We start from the raw sequence: 13,282 nt of genomic DNA on the forward strand, positions 1-13,282 counted from the left end.
GATATTGAGCGGGGCAAACATTAAATCGACGAGCATAGCATGATAATGAGCTGGGCATACATTAAATTGAGCGATCCTAGCATGAAATTTATCGAGGTAAACATTAAATTGACCTTATCTACTATGAAATTAAGCTGGGCCAACATTAAATTGAGCGATCTTAGTGTGAAATTGAGCAGGGTAAACATGAAATTCAGCGAGCCTAGCATGAGATCGAGTGAGCCCTAACATGGAATTGAGTGAGCTTTAAATGGAATTGAGTGAGTTTCACATGGATTTGAACGATCAACGCATAAAATTAACTAAGCCTAACGTGTAAGACCCGTATCCTAACCCGTACCGTTCCGTAGACTTCCGCGATTTTCTCAGTCGAATTTCGGCAACCTTCGACCCTTAACCGGTATTTGCGCGCGACCTTGAGTGTCATCCTGTAATTTCGAGTCGGCTTGACCTAAGACCTATGTCATTGCGACCACATCGTCGCTGCGACTCCAACGCCGCGTCTCATACGGCAATCCGAGTTGTACATCAAAGGATATAGGTCGCGCTCTATTTGGACCATTGATTGTAATTTGGTGGGGCCCACCTATCACATTGGCACTTTTCCCAAGGCTAGAGTGACATCACCCTAAGCCATCCATAAATTCTAGTCAAAGTAATAATGACCCTAGCCCATACTTACCACCTTTTCCCCAAAACACTTATTACCTAGCTAAGAGAGAGAGAGAGCTATCATCATTACTCTCTCTCTCCTTCATCTCTCTCTTCCCTTTTTCATTCTCCATTTTTCCACCATGGTAGCAAGACCTTGGACGTCCCAAGCTCTCCAAATTCCTAGCCCTTTTCCACCTTAGATTCCCCATATCCTGCCATCAAAAAGCTCATCTCCACCATTGAAGGAGCCCCATTGGAGCTTTGGAGCATCAAGGAGGAATAAGGAAGGTGGGTGCCTCTATTTCTCTCTCCCTCTCTATTCTTCTATGCGTGGTCCAACTATTGGATATGGGATACATGCATGGACGATCAAAACCGTCTAACAGGTGGGATGGTTTTGCTGTCCACCCTGCTGGACTGACTGTCCAGTTGGACCGTCTGAATGGTGGAAATGAATAAATATCAGCTGGATTCCGGCTTCATAGCCACCTGTGAGGCCCACCTTGATGGATGTATTATACCCACTCCGTCCATCTGCAACAGTGCAGATCCAGAGCTCTTGTGGACTGCGCCATAGCAGCAGCAGGTGCCACTGACCGCTGAGGAAGGAAGATATAAATATCAGCTTGACCCCGATCGGGTGGGCCACACTGACGTGGCACCACCCTGCTGTATGTGTTCTATCCACCGTCCATCAGGGACGGTGGGACTCCACCTACCAGCCATGCATCTAGCCGTCTGTCCATTACTGGACGCTGGATGGTGGTAATTATTATGATAGTAATTTTTATTATTATAATAACAACATTAATATATATATATATATATATATATATAGATATAATGTCTCTGATGGACCCACGTGGGACCCACCTTGGTGTATTTATTTCAAATCCCCACCGTCCAGAGATCTCTGGACGGTGTGGTGGGAACCACCTTCATATATGTGGTGTGGGGCGCACCGTAATGTATGTGTTTTATATCTAAACCATCCATCCATTGGACGGCAGCGTGTGGGGCCCACCCTGTGTTAATGTATGTGCATCCATACGGCCATCTGTACGTGGGACGACCTGACGTCCAGTCCCTGGACGAGATCTGGACTGTCCAGATCGTGTGGGCCCACCTTAATCTCCACGTGAGACCACCTTAAATGCTTGTGTCATATTCGTACCGTCCCAGGGGAGTGTGAGCTGACAGTGCAGTCACCCAACCAGCTAACAGATAAGGATAGAAAAAAAAAATAATAATAATAATAAAGGTAATGTTATTATAATATATTATATTATAACATAAATATATAATGGTGGGCCCTACGTGAGACCCACCATGGTCTTGTACGTTGGATCAGCACCATCCAGAGGGGTCTCTGGACGGTGGCCCTTTTTTTTATAAATCCTGTTGTATTATAATAATGACATTATATTATCTTATATGTAATTATATTATATTATATAAGATATGTTTTGGTGGGCCACTGCTATGTGGGACCCACCTTTATCTTGGCATCCACACCGACCAGTTGGATTTGGACGGTGGATATGGTAGCCTCCTGCCACCGAATTATATATATAATATACGATATTATAATATATGTTGATAATATTAAATGGGTGGGTCACTCCTACGTGGGACCCACCTTTAAACACGGATCTGCATCGTCAAGATGAATCTGGACGGTGAGTATGGGCACTGCTTCCACTTGCACTCATATACATAATAAATAATATTATATTCTATTATTAATAACATATTGGCAGGCCACTACGTGGACTGCTTGGCTCGCACCATGATGTATATACATCTGCACCGTCCAGTTGCTAGGCGGTGTAGCAAGCCTGGCACCTATGTCGTCCATCCATTTTGGGGGTGGAGTCCACCGTGATGTAAGCCATGCACGGTCCCACAATGAAGCATGTGTTGTATTCCTACCGTCCATCTGGGCATGGGCCACCTAGATGTATATCTCTACCGCTCACTGCCATATGGGGTCCAGAATGATGCATGTCTCTCAGCCAGATCATCCGTCAGGGCCCTGCCCGTGTTGCAATTCACACCGTCCACTGTTTGGGACAGTGGGACCCATTGTAGTGTGTTTTATCCTGGCCATCCGCCCAGACTGTGGGACTCCACCGTGATGGTTGTATTGCATAGCGTCCATCTGTGGGGCTAGCTGTGATGTATTTGTTATCCATGTCGTCCAACTATATAGACCCCCACCAGCAATTCACTTGTGGTGTCAATGTCAGCAAGTTTGGCCTAATCATGGGTATGTGTTATGTCCCAACCGTCCGTCCATATGGACAGTGGGTCCCACGTGACATGATGTCAGCAAGTTATGTGGGTCCCATTTGATGTATGTGTTCTTCACATCGTCCATCCGTTTTGCCAGGACCCCCCCATGTTTCATCCACACCGTCTAGGGGGTCTAGACGGTGTTGGACAATGTTTGGATAGTGTTGATTTACATGGACAATGTTTGGGCGGTGCTGACCATCGCTGGTGCGTCATGTGCTAAATAGAATGATAGTATATAATGATACACATGTTGCACCTGCCACTATTGAAATAATTTTAGATGTAATCCAAGCTCTCACCCACATCCTAGTGGGACCCATCGTGATGTATTTGTTATCCAGGCCGTCCTTTGGCTGGACCGTTGGTAGGCCCAGCTATGATGAGTAGGCCCACTTGCTACATTTACAAGGCCCACTTGTGATGTATATTTGAGGCTCGCCTATTGTGTATTTGGGGCCCGTGTGATGAGGCCCATAGGATGTATTTGAGGCCCAGGTGCAGGGCTCACCTGTTGTGTATTCATCGCTCTCTTTGGCGTGGTCCATTTAGCTATATTTGTGGCCCTTGTGAGGTGTATTGGGCCCATTAGTGCGGCCCATGTAATGCGCCCATGGGCGAGGCTCAAAGTGGTGTATTCTAGGCCCATGGGCGAGGCTCAAAGTGATGTATTCAAGGCCCATGGACGTTGCCCATTGTGATACACTCGAGGCCCTTGTATGAAGCCCAATGTGATGTATGTGGGGCCCAATGTGATGCATGTATATCCGCTGCGTTGCATATAAATCCCTTATGTGGGCCACTCCTTGGGAACAACGTTGGTTAGATGCCCACATTGAGGGGCAATGATGGTTAGACGTCCTCATTGTGACCTTCCCTTAGGCCTTGTTAGGCCCGTTCTCTTCATGGGTTAACCCAAATAAGTGGGCCCCATTCGCCATAGACGGATGACTCTATGCTATCAGATTTGATATAACCACGGCCGAGTGTCGATCTTTATACTATGGTTAATCGGCTGATCACCTATGGACCTCGCTTTATTTATCTACTAATTATCGGTGCCAATTATCGAGGCTGTTTATCTTGACCGATTGCCGATTAGCGATCGAGGCCGTTTATCTTGACCGATTGCCGACTTGTGATTTAGGCCGTTTATCTTGACCGATTGCCGATTAGCGATCGAGGCCGTTTATCTTGACCGATTGCCGATTTGCGATCGAGGCCGTTTATCTTGACCGATTGCCGATCAGCGATCGAGGCTGTTTATCTTGACCGATTGCCGATTAGCGATCGAGGCCGTTTATCTTGACCGATTGCCGATTTGTGATTTAGGCCGTTTATCTTGATCGATTGCTGATTTGCGATCGAGGCCGTTTATCTTGACCGATTGCCCATTAACGATCGAGACCGTTTATCTTGACCGATTGCCGATTAGCGATCGAGGCCGTTTATCTTGGCCGATTGCCAATCAGCGATGGAGGCCGTTTATCGTGACCGATGTGCTGATTCTGATTATTGACCGATTTCAATTGTCGAGGCCGATTATCGGACCTATATGGTGTATATGCGACTTGTAGTTGAGGCCCCTTTGTGATGTGTGTTGGGCTCATGTGAAAGGCCCATCGTAATGTGTATTAAGGTCTTGAGTGAAGCCCATGATATTGTATATTTGTCCCTTATGTGAGGTCATGGGTCCATTATATGTTAGGATCTATGAGGGGCATTCCTCGGGGGCAATGATGGTTAAATGTCCACATTGTCGAGGTCGATTGTCAATGCCGGTCATTGATACCGATTATGAGTATGTGATAGCATAGCATCACGATACATGCCCATACGCATCATTTGCATGTTTGTTATGAGATGTGGTTGACCATTGGATATGTCATTAGGCATGTTGTTATGAGACTCCCTGGTAGGCGGAGATGGTCTTACATGAGCACACGGTATGCGTAGGATTGATGCATGACTGGATTGTATGACTCATGCACCTTGCATTGTGTGTTGTGATTACTGTATGCCCTAGCGACATCAGGGTCGTAGCCTTTACAGGTATTTCGTGGATGGCCAGATGGGACACCGGAAATCTGTTCTACATGGGGTGCTATAGATATCCCTGGGTGAAAGTCCCTAAACCCTCTTGGTTCCAGAGGTTGCTCCAACGTCTAGACCGAGTGGATGCATGAGCGCATGAGGGCCGTATACCGATAGGCCGCGTCTCCCACTGTGTCGTGGTCGGTTGGAAGGGGGTACGGCCTTACCTGCCCGACAGGAGGGGGCAATGCTAGGCTGAGTTTGACCAGCTCGAGGAATGGGTCGGCTATCGACGAGCTGGGCCCGATATTGGCAGGCGGATAGTGAGGTCTCTTTCACTCACCTTGTTGCGCGCGATGGGGCGGCAGCCTGGTTTGGAGTGTAATAGACCCCGGTGATTTCCCAGAGAGTAACTGTACTGATATGTGGACTTATTGAGCAGGAATTGCATATTCATTCATTCATTCCTTCACTATCCACTCGGGCTGGTGGTGCGTAACTATTTGTTACGTGTACCTTCGCATGACCAGGATTTCGGTTGGGAGCGCGACTAACCTGAGATTAGGAGTTTACCACATTGAGTTTGACTATCCAAATTTAGGTATGAGACTGATTTGGATAGAAGTCCTTTGTGGTGGACCCCGTAGTCTGCGATACTACGTACTATCATCCCGACTTCACACTCCAGCATGGTCATTACATTCGCACCATGTATTACATTACATCCGCAGTACTTAGCATTTTAGGTTTCTATGTTTCTGCATTATATGACCTAGATATGATGATGGTATTCGTAGATTCATCAGGATTTGTATATTGCATTGCATCAGCGGCATCTGATATTTGGCTTGTTGTCTCCTTATTGCATAGTTGATCTACATTACTTCATCAGTATATGATATTGTTTTTATTATATTTCTACGTCGCATAACTTGGATAAGATTGATGATATTTATGGACCTATCAGTATGTTTTCGTATTACTCTGATTTCGTATGACTTATGATCTTGCTAGTGTTTCTGACATTGTATGATTGTGCGTTTATCAGTATTTCCGCTTACTCTGATTACTCTGATATTGCTTACTTGGCACTTACCTTATGCACACACTTTCACCACCCACTAAGCTTTCTATAAGCTTATGCACGATATATGCGTGCAGGTGATGTTAGGTTGCAGCAGCATTGAGCCTGGAGCGTACAGCGGTCTTCTGGAGCTTTGATTTATTTTATATATGTATTTCCCTTTCTGTATTGTACTCAAACGATCATATTAGTGGATATGTGATGATGATGTTGCCTTTGCGATTTGGGTAATCCTGTGGTTATGCTCATTATGAGATAAATGTACATTGGAAAATCCTCCTTGTAGGATCCCAGGATCGGAATCTAGCGTATATACGTTGGGAGCCGAGAATGGGTACTACGGAGGCTGTCAGCACCGAATTCGGTGATCAGGAATTTTGTGAGCCCGGTTTCCAAGTTTGGGGCGTGACATAACGCATGAAATTGACTAAGCCTAACACACGGAATTGACCGAACTTCGCATGCAATGCAATTGTACGAGCCTAGCGTTTTTTTTTTAAAGATTTGTACCTCCGACTACCGTAATACCGGTCAAATGCATGTTAAAGAGAGGTGCTTTGGAGTGAGGGAATACTTTGAACCTTTTCAAGGATTGCAGATGCAGCCAATTCATTGGATTTCACATAACCCTAGCCAAGATGGAAAATGGCAAATGTAGAATGATGGTATCTAGATGATTCACAGAGATTCCGATCAGGAAAATGAGAAGAAAAACCTCTGTACGTTGGTTTATCGTTGCAAGGGAGTGAAAGGCAGTTATTTTGAGAAGGATAGTTTTTTCGTTAAGGGGAGTGAAAGCAACGGAGTGAAACGGACAGTGAAAAAGAGAAAACGGATTGGCTACTCTCCTGGTCTTTGGGCCCCACCATGATGTATGTGTTTCATCCATTCCGTTCATTTATTTTTACAGTTCATTTTAGGGCTGGTTCCAAAAAATGAGAGGGATATAAATCTCAGGTGGACCACACCATGGGAAAATAATATTGATTGAAGATCGACAATTAAAATTCTCATAAGGCCAAATGAACTGTTTATTTGACATCTAATCTGTTGATTAGGTCATACAGGCCCAGATGAAGGGAGAAACCAAAAATCAGCTTCATCCAAAACTTTTATGGCCCCCCTAAAGGTTTCTAATGGTTGACGTTGGTTCAACACTGTTTCCTTTAATGTGGTACACTTGAGATTTGGATATACCTCATTTTTGGTCTCATGCCATAAAATGATCTGAAAAAAAATATGGACGGCATGGATGAAATACATATATCATGGTGGGGCCCACAGGCTACCGACCATCCGCCATTTGTTGGTGGCGGGGGAGTAGCCAATCCGTTTCCGTGAAACGAGGGGTATTTTTGTCCTCAATTTCGGTGTCGGTACGAGCAGGTCTAAGTTCGTACGTTAGGTTTGTTTTATTTCGTAAAAACCAATGGATAAAAGGTGGGGTCCACAGTAAAATTCTCACGTAACAACGAACAAGCGACAGGCGCTTCCGAACAAGGAAATCATACGAAAAAAACAAGCGTCTTTGCACAATATGACGCGGGTTTTAAATTCTGACATGTCGGTCGGTTTTTTGTAATCCAGACCGTTGATATATTTTTCCTTCCATCAAGGACAATTTTCTGAAATTTTGTAGAGTTTAAGTTACCACAGACCAATCTTTTGATGACCTTCAATTCATTGTTTTTTAACGGTCTATACGTTTTCACGGTAAAAATAGGAAGGTTTAAATCTTCCTATGGATAGAATTTCTCCATGGTCTACCTGTAGTGTAGTATAACATACTAATGGTCTAGATTATGAAAAGGGGACCCTATGTATAAGATTTGAAAACCCACGTACTCCGTCCAAAAGGAGGCAACTAGCGTATTTATCATGTGATTCCCGGAACATTACCATGTTTGTCTTGCTACACTTACAAAAATGGTGGTGACTCTTCCAACGTACACATTGCATCATTTAAAGGAAATCAAAAGAGTCCAAAATCGCTCAACTGTTAAAAAAAAAAGGTGCAAGGAAAAGTTAATTTTTGACCATCTTTCTTCGAATTTGGACCAATCCCTAATTTACATTTTACCACTCATTTTATATTCATTGATTGAATGGTTAGGATTTATTTATCAGTGTGATGACATATGCTACATCTACAATGTGTCTTACAATTTGGATGGTCTAGATAGTTGTATATCAGTACCACATGTGAGTATAATGAGTCCCCCACCTTTATTAAATGGTGGAAAACTAACACACGGTTGTAATTCTGTAATCCTTCGCTAATGGCAGGCGAGACGGAGCGAATTTCCATAGCAGATCTCTCGCAGGACTCCGTCAAACAAAATGAAAAAGCTGTGGAGCCCACAACGATGTTTGTGTGAAATCCAGTCCTTCCATCATTTGGGTACACTCATTTTATGTTGTAATCCCAAAAATAAGACCGATCCAAAAATCAATTGAGCCACACCATAGGAAAAAGATGTGATAGGGACGGCTAGTATTGAAAACTTCTTGGGTCCACTGAATTTTAGGTCTGATATTTAGTTTACCCCTTCATCCTTATGAAACTCACCATATGAACAGATTGGATGGATTATAAAAATCACAATGGGCCAGAAAAGCTTTCAATGGTTGACGAACGTTACTTATGGTGTGGCCCACTTGAGCCTTCCATCGGCTATATTTTTCGTCACACGCCCTACACATGATCTGGCGCAAATGATGAACGGACATGATGTCACAAACATCACGGTGGGCCCACAGATCTTTACACGTCCACAACCGCCACACTTGCACCTCTTCAACGTGTCTTTTCGCCTGGAATCATAAATAGAAACCATAATAATAGGCGGCTGAGATTGGAATGTTCGGAATTTTAGAAGTATCTGGAACGGAATTCATTGATCACTGGTGGGACCCACTTCCTAAACGAAACAGAATACACGGCTTTTGGATTCGATCGATCAGGTGCAGAATTAAATACCACTTTCTCTTTCTAGTCATTCATTTGTTTGAAAATGACAAACTTGTCCTTGACGCCTCCTGTCTCGATTGTCCGTTTCACCATTGTCCTTCTGGTATATCTGTCATTTTCATGCGTGTATATGTAAATCGGCACTTCCAAGCAGCGTTTCTTGCGCGTCAAGGAAAGAAAGAAAGAAAGAAAGAAAGAAAAGCTATAAATACACATCTCTCTTTTATTTTTACAGAAATCGTGCAGTCTGGAGAAAGCGTGTGAGAGAGAAGCTGGTAAGTAGGAATGTTGTTTTATTTACAGAGTACGTCTATACCAATCTCTCACCATCCATGGATGGAGGGCCTGCAATCCCAGTAGTGTTGGGATTCGAGCCGATGTATGGTGATAGATTGGCTAACTAGAACTTGACGGTGTGCAGTGGGTATAATGAAGTTGAGTATGGCCTGAAAATTGGTGGGGTCCAGTCATTAGGAGGGTCGAGTGTTTGAAACAACTGGACAATTGAGACGTCTTTTTATTTATAGCCGTCCATTCATTTTGTGGCCTAATTGGTGAGTGGACCGGCCCGATTTTGTGCAGGCCATATATATATATATATATATATATATATATATATATATATATATATATATATATATATATATATATATATAGGAAAAGGTACTATGCGCTCGACCTCACAAGACCGTCCCATGAGGTCGAGTTGTGTGGGCCCCACCGTGATGCGTTTCGAACATCTACCCCATCAGTCAGATGCACCATTTCATCGTGGGCCTATATGTCAAAAAACAAGTCAATCCGTGACTTGTGTGGACCACACCACATACAGAAGTGGGGAGGGGCTGTGTACCATTAAAACATTCATAATCATTTTTTTGGGCCCACCGAGATGTGGTTTACAAATCCAGCCCATCCATTATGTGTGTCCCACTTTAATGAGGGTTCAGACCAAGTTTCCGAATCATTCAAAACTCAAGTTGGCCCACCAAGTGGTTTTATATGTTTTAATGATGTCTTCACATGATTTTAGATGGTATGGCCCACCTGAGTTCCTTATACTGCTGATTTTTGGGATATCCCATAATTTAGAGGGGACCCATCAAATGCACGGTGTTGATGGTTGACACACGTCACGGTGGGGCCCACACAGCTCGACCTCACGGGAGCTTATAGTGAGGTCGAGCGCATAATACCTTTTCCTATATATATATATATATATATATATAGACACACACACACACGTGCGAGAAGAGAGCAAATTGCATGTGCCCCGGCCAAAGAGATATACCTGCATGTGCCAGGGATGTGTGGAGCCCACAGACATGTCCGTGACAAATCCACTCTGTCCATCCGTTTTTAAAGACCACAGTAGATAGGAATCTAAAAATCGATCATATCCAAAACTCAGGTGGGCCATACCACATGAAACAGTGGGATTGAACGCCTGAGGGACGCAGAATTTTTTTTTTTTTTTTTTTTTTATATTTATCTGAGTGGTAATAACCATGTGAACGGTTTGGATAGCATATAAACATCATGGTCAGCTCCCGGAAGATTTCAACGGTGGACGTTACCATTTTCACGGTTTCGTTTGTGGTGGCCCACTGAGTTTTGGATCCGCTTGATTTTTATAATCCTATCCTATTGTGGTCTTCAAAAACAGATGTCACGGACATCGATCTCTGTGGACCCCACGCAGTCCCAGGTACAGGTATATCTCTGTGGCTGGGGGCACATGCAATCCGCTCTCGTACGAATAGGAATGGGACCTAAATCGTATAGCAACTGTTGTATGCAAACCGTACAATAATGTGACCACTGTGTTGTGTACGGTACATCCACTCCGAATATCAGGTGCCGAACATGATTTTACACGTTAAAATCGAAATTTAGCGTGATCCAGAAATTAGGTGGGCCACACCACAGAGAGTAATGGAGAGGGGACGCCAACCGTAGGTTGTATGAGGGGCCATCCAATTCGTTCGTCAGGTGCGCCTCACCAGAATTGAAAACTCAGGCTGGCCAGACCACTTGATCTGTGCTTTTACGTTTTTCACGTTGTGTGTCGTGTCCCACCTGAGTTTTATATGGGGTTGATTGCGGAGATGTAGGGCTGTCAACGGCTTAGGTTCAGGTCGGGTCTTAAACTGCATATACCTACGGTAACTGGATTCGGATTTCTTGCCGGGTCCGGATCTTTTCATGTCCAAGTCTCATTCTTGAAGATTTGAACCTGGATTTGATCTGATCAAGATACCATAGGGTGCCCACCAGGTCTGTATATCTGTAGGTTCGTAGTTGGTTTGTGTCGAATAAGAGCATTTTCATGGAAAGGCCCACTTAATGGATGGCTTTAGATCACGCACATACATGCCACTTTGAGTACACGTACGTGATATGTAAATTTTCTCCCTTACCTTATTCCATTGTTAAAATAAGCATAATAAATTTAATATTAAATAATATCATCATTAAAATTAATCAGACCCGACTCAACCTGACCAGACCCGATTTGAACAGGGTCCCAGTCCATGAACCTGCACAAACCCAAAAGAAATTGGATTGAGACTCGTTAAAATCGGGTCGGGTCCATTAGGCATCCATTGGGCAGGCACACGTGGGTGGGCCCCACAAGACATGGGCAGTTGAGCTCATCAGGTGGGTCACACCCAAACCAAATAAATGGATGGTTGAAAAAAAAGGACACTATAATCCAAGTGGGCCACACTTACACTAGTGGTAAATGATATGATACACACGTGTATAGTCATATCATGGTAGAGCGTCCTCTCCATGAGACATGTACCAAGTAGGGGATAGTGGATCGGGACCGTCCATCTCATGGGTTCTACTATAGATGGTCAATGTCTTGAAAAGCACACATTTTGACTTATCGTGGCCATCCAATTAGAAGCCTTCAGACGGACGGTGAAAAGCTGAAGGAGTTAACAGTTGACATTCAAGTGGAAATGTGCAGGAAACTCATAGCTCCAAAATCACAACGGTTATTTCAGTTATTTTCTGTTCTCACAAGATGATCAAAATACCCCCTCTTCCGAACACTCACATTTGAATGGTAAATACAGGTGAGTGAGAGGGGCTTACTTTCTCTTCCAAACACTGACATTTGAATGGTAAATACAGGTGATTGAGAGGGGCAACAATCAAAGAGATTCAATGGCAAATCTTCATCTTAAGCTGTTGTTATTAATTCTAATATCCTTTTGCCATGAGACCCTGTCTATGAGTTGGTTTTGGACATCTCCTGAATCGAATCAGGACCGTCTGATGATTAACGGCTTCGCGCCCGAATTCTCCATGGAATCTCTCAATGATCCAAAGTGACGCAGGGATGAACGTGATGAGGATAACTACCCCGAATCCACGGAGCTTCTCTGGACTCCTCACAGAGACTTCTCGAATCCACGAGGAAAAGAAAGCAGAAAATAGAAATAAATTCTAATAAATTCGAAATTGATTAATTGATGAATAAAAACGAGTTCACAACCCTTTAAATAGGGCTACCAAGCAATGGGAAAGAAATTAGAAGCAAACTACAACTCAAACTCTTAGAATCCGCGACTTACTATAAATAGTAAACTTACTATTTATAGACGGTCGTGATGTCTACTAGTGCGCAAGGTTTTCGGCCAAAAATAGTAAGTGTCCTATTTGGCTTCACCAAACCGTTCTCCTAATTATTCTAAGCTCTTTTCACGTTGGGCACAACTCCTAAAGCCCGACGGATGAAGAGTTATAATCAAACTAAAACTTACTATTTATAGTAAAAACGAAATTAAAACAGGGAAACGACCGTCGATCCAGGGGTTTTTCGCAATTCCGGGCTGCATAACCCGGCATAGCCGGGTTGGTTGGCTAAAGTAGCTCGTTCTACCCCAAAATCATATATTGTACGTCAGATAACTCATTTCGGATTACAAGATACGCCCGATTTAAGGTCCGATGGTCTGAATCACTTCTGTTGTCGACCGGGCCTTTTTTAATCCATCTTGGTCATGTAACTGTCCGCGACTCGCTCTACATCAGTCTCCTCCACTTCAAAAGAACTCGTCCTTGAGTTCTCGTCATGCTCTGATTCATGATACTCGGTCAGGTCCGTGACATTGAAAGTCTGTGAGATTGCCATGTCATCTGGAAGATCAACAATATGAGCGTTATCATTAATCTTTCGGATGATTGGGACGGGTCCAATCTTCTTATTTTTCAACTTGTTGTATGTC

Source organism: Magnolia sinica, chromosome 7, assembly GCF_029962835.1.
Source record: "Magnolia sinica isolate HGM2019 chromosome 7, MsV1, whole genome shotgun sequence".
Classification (NCBI taxonomy): domain Eukaryota; kingdom Viridiplantae; phylum Streptophyta; class Magnoliopsida; order Magnoliales; family Magnoliaceae; genus Magnolia; species Magnolia sinica.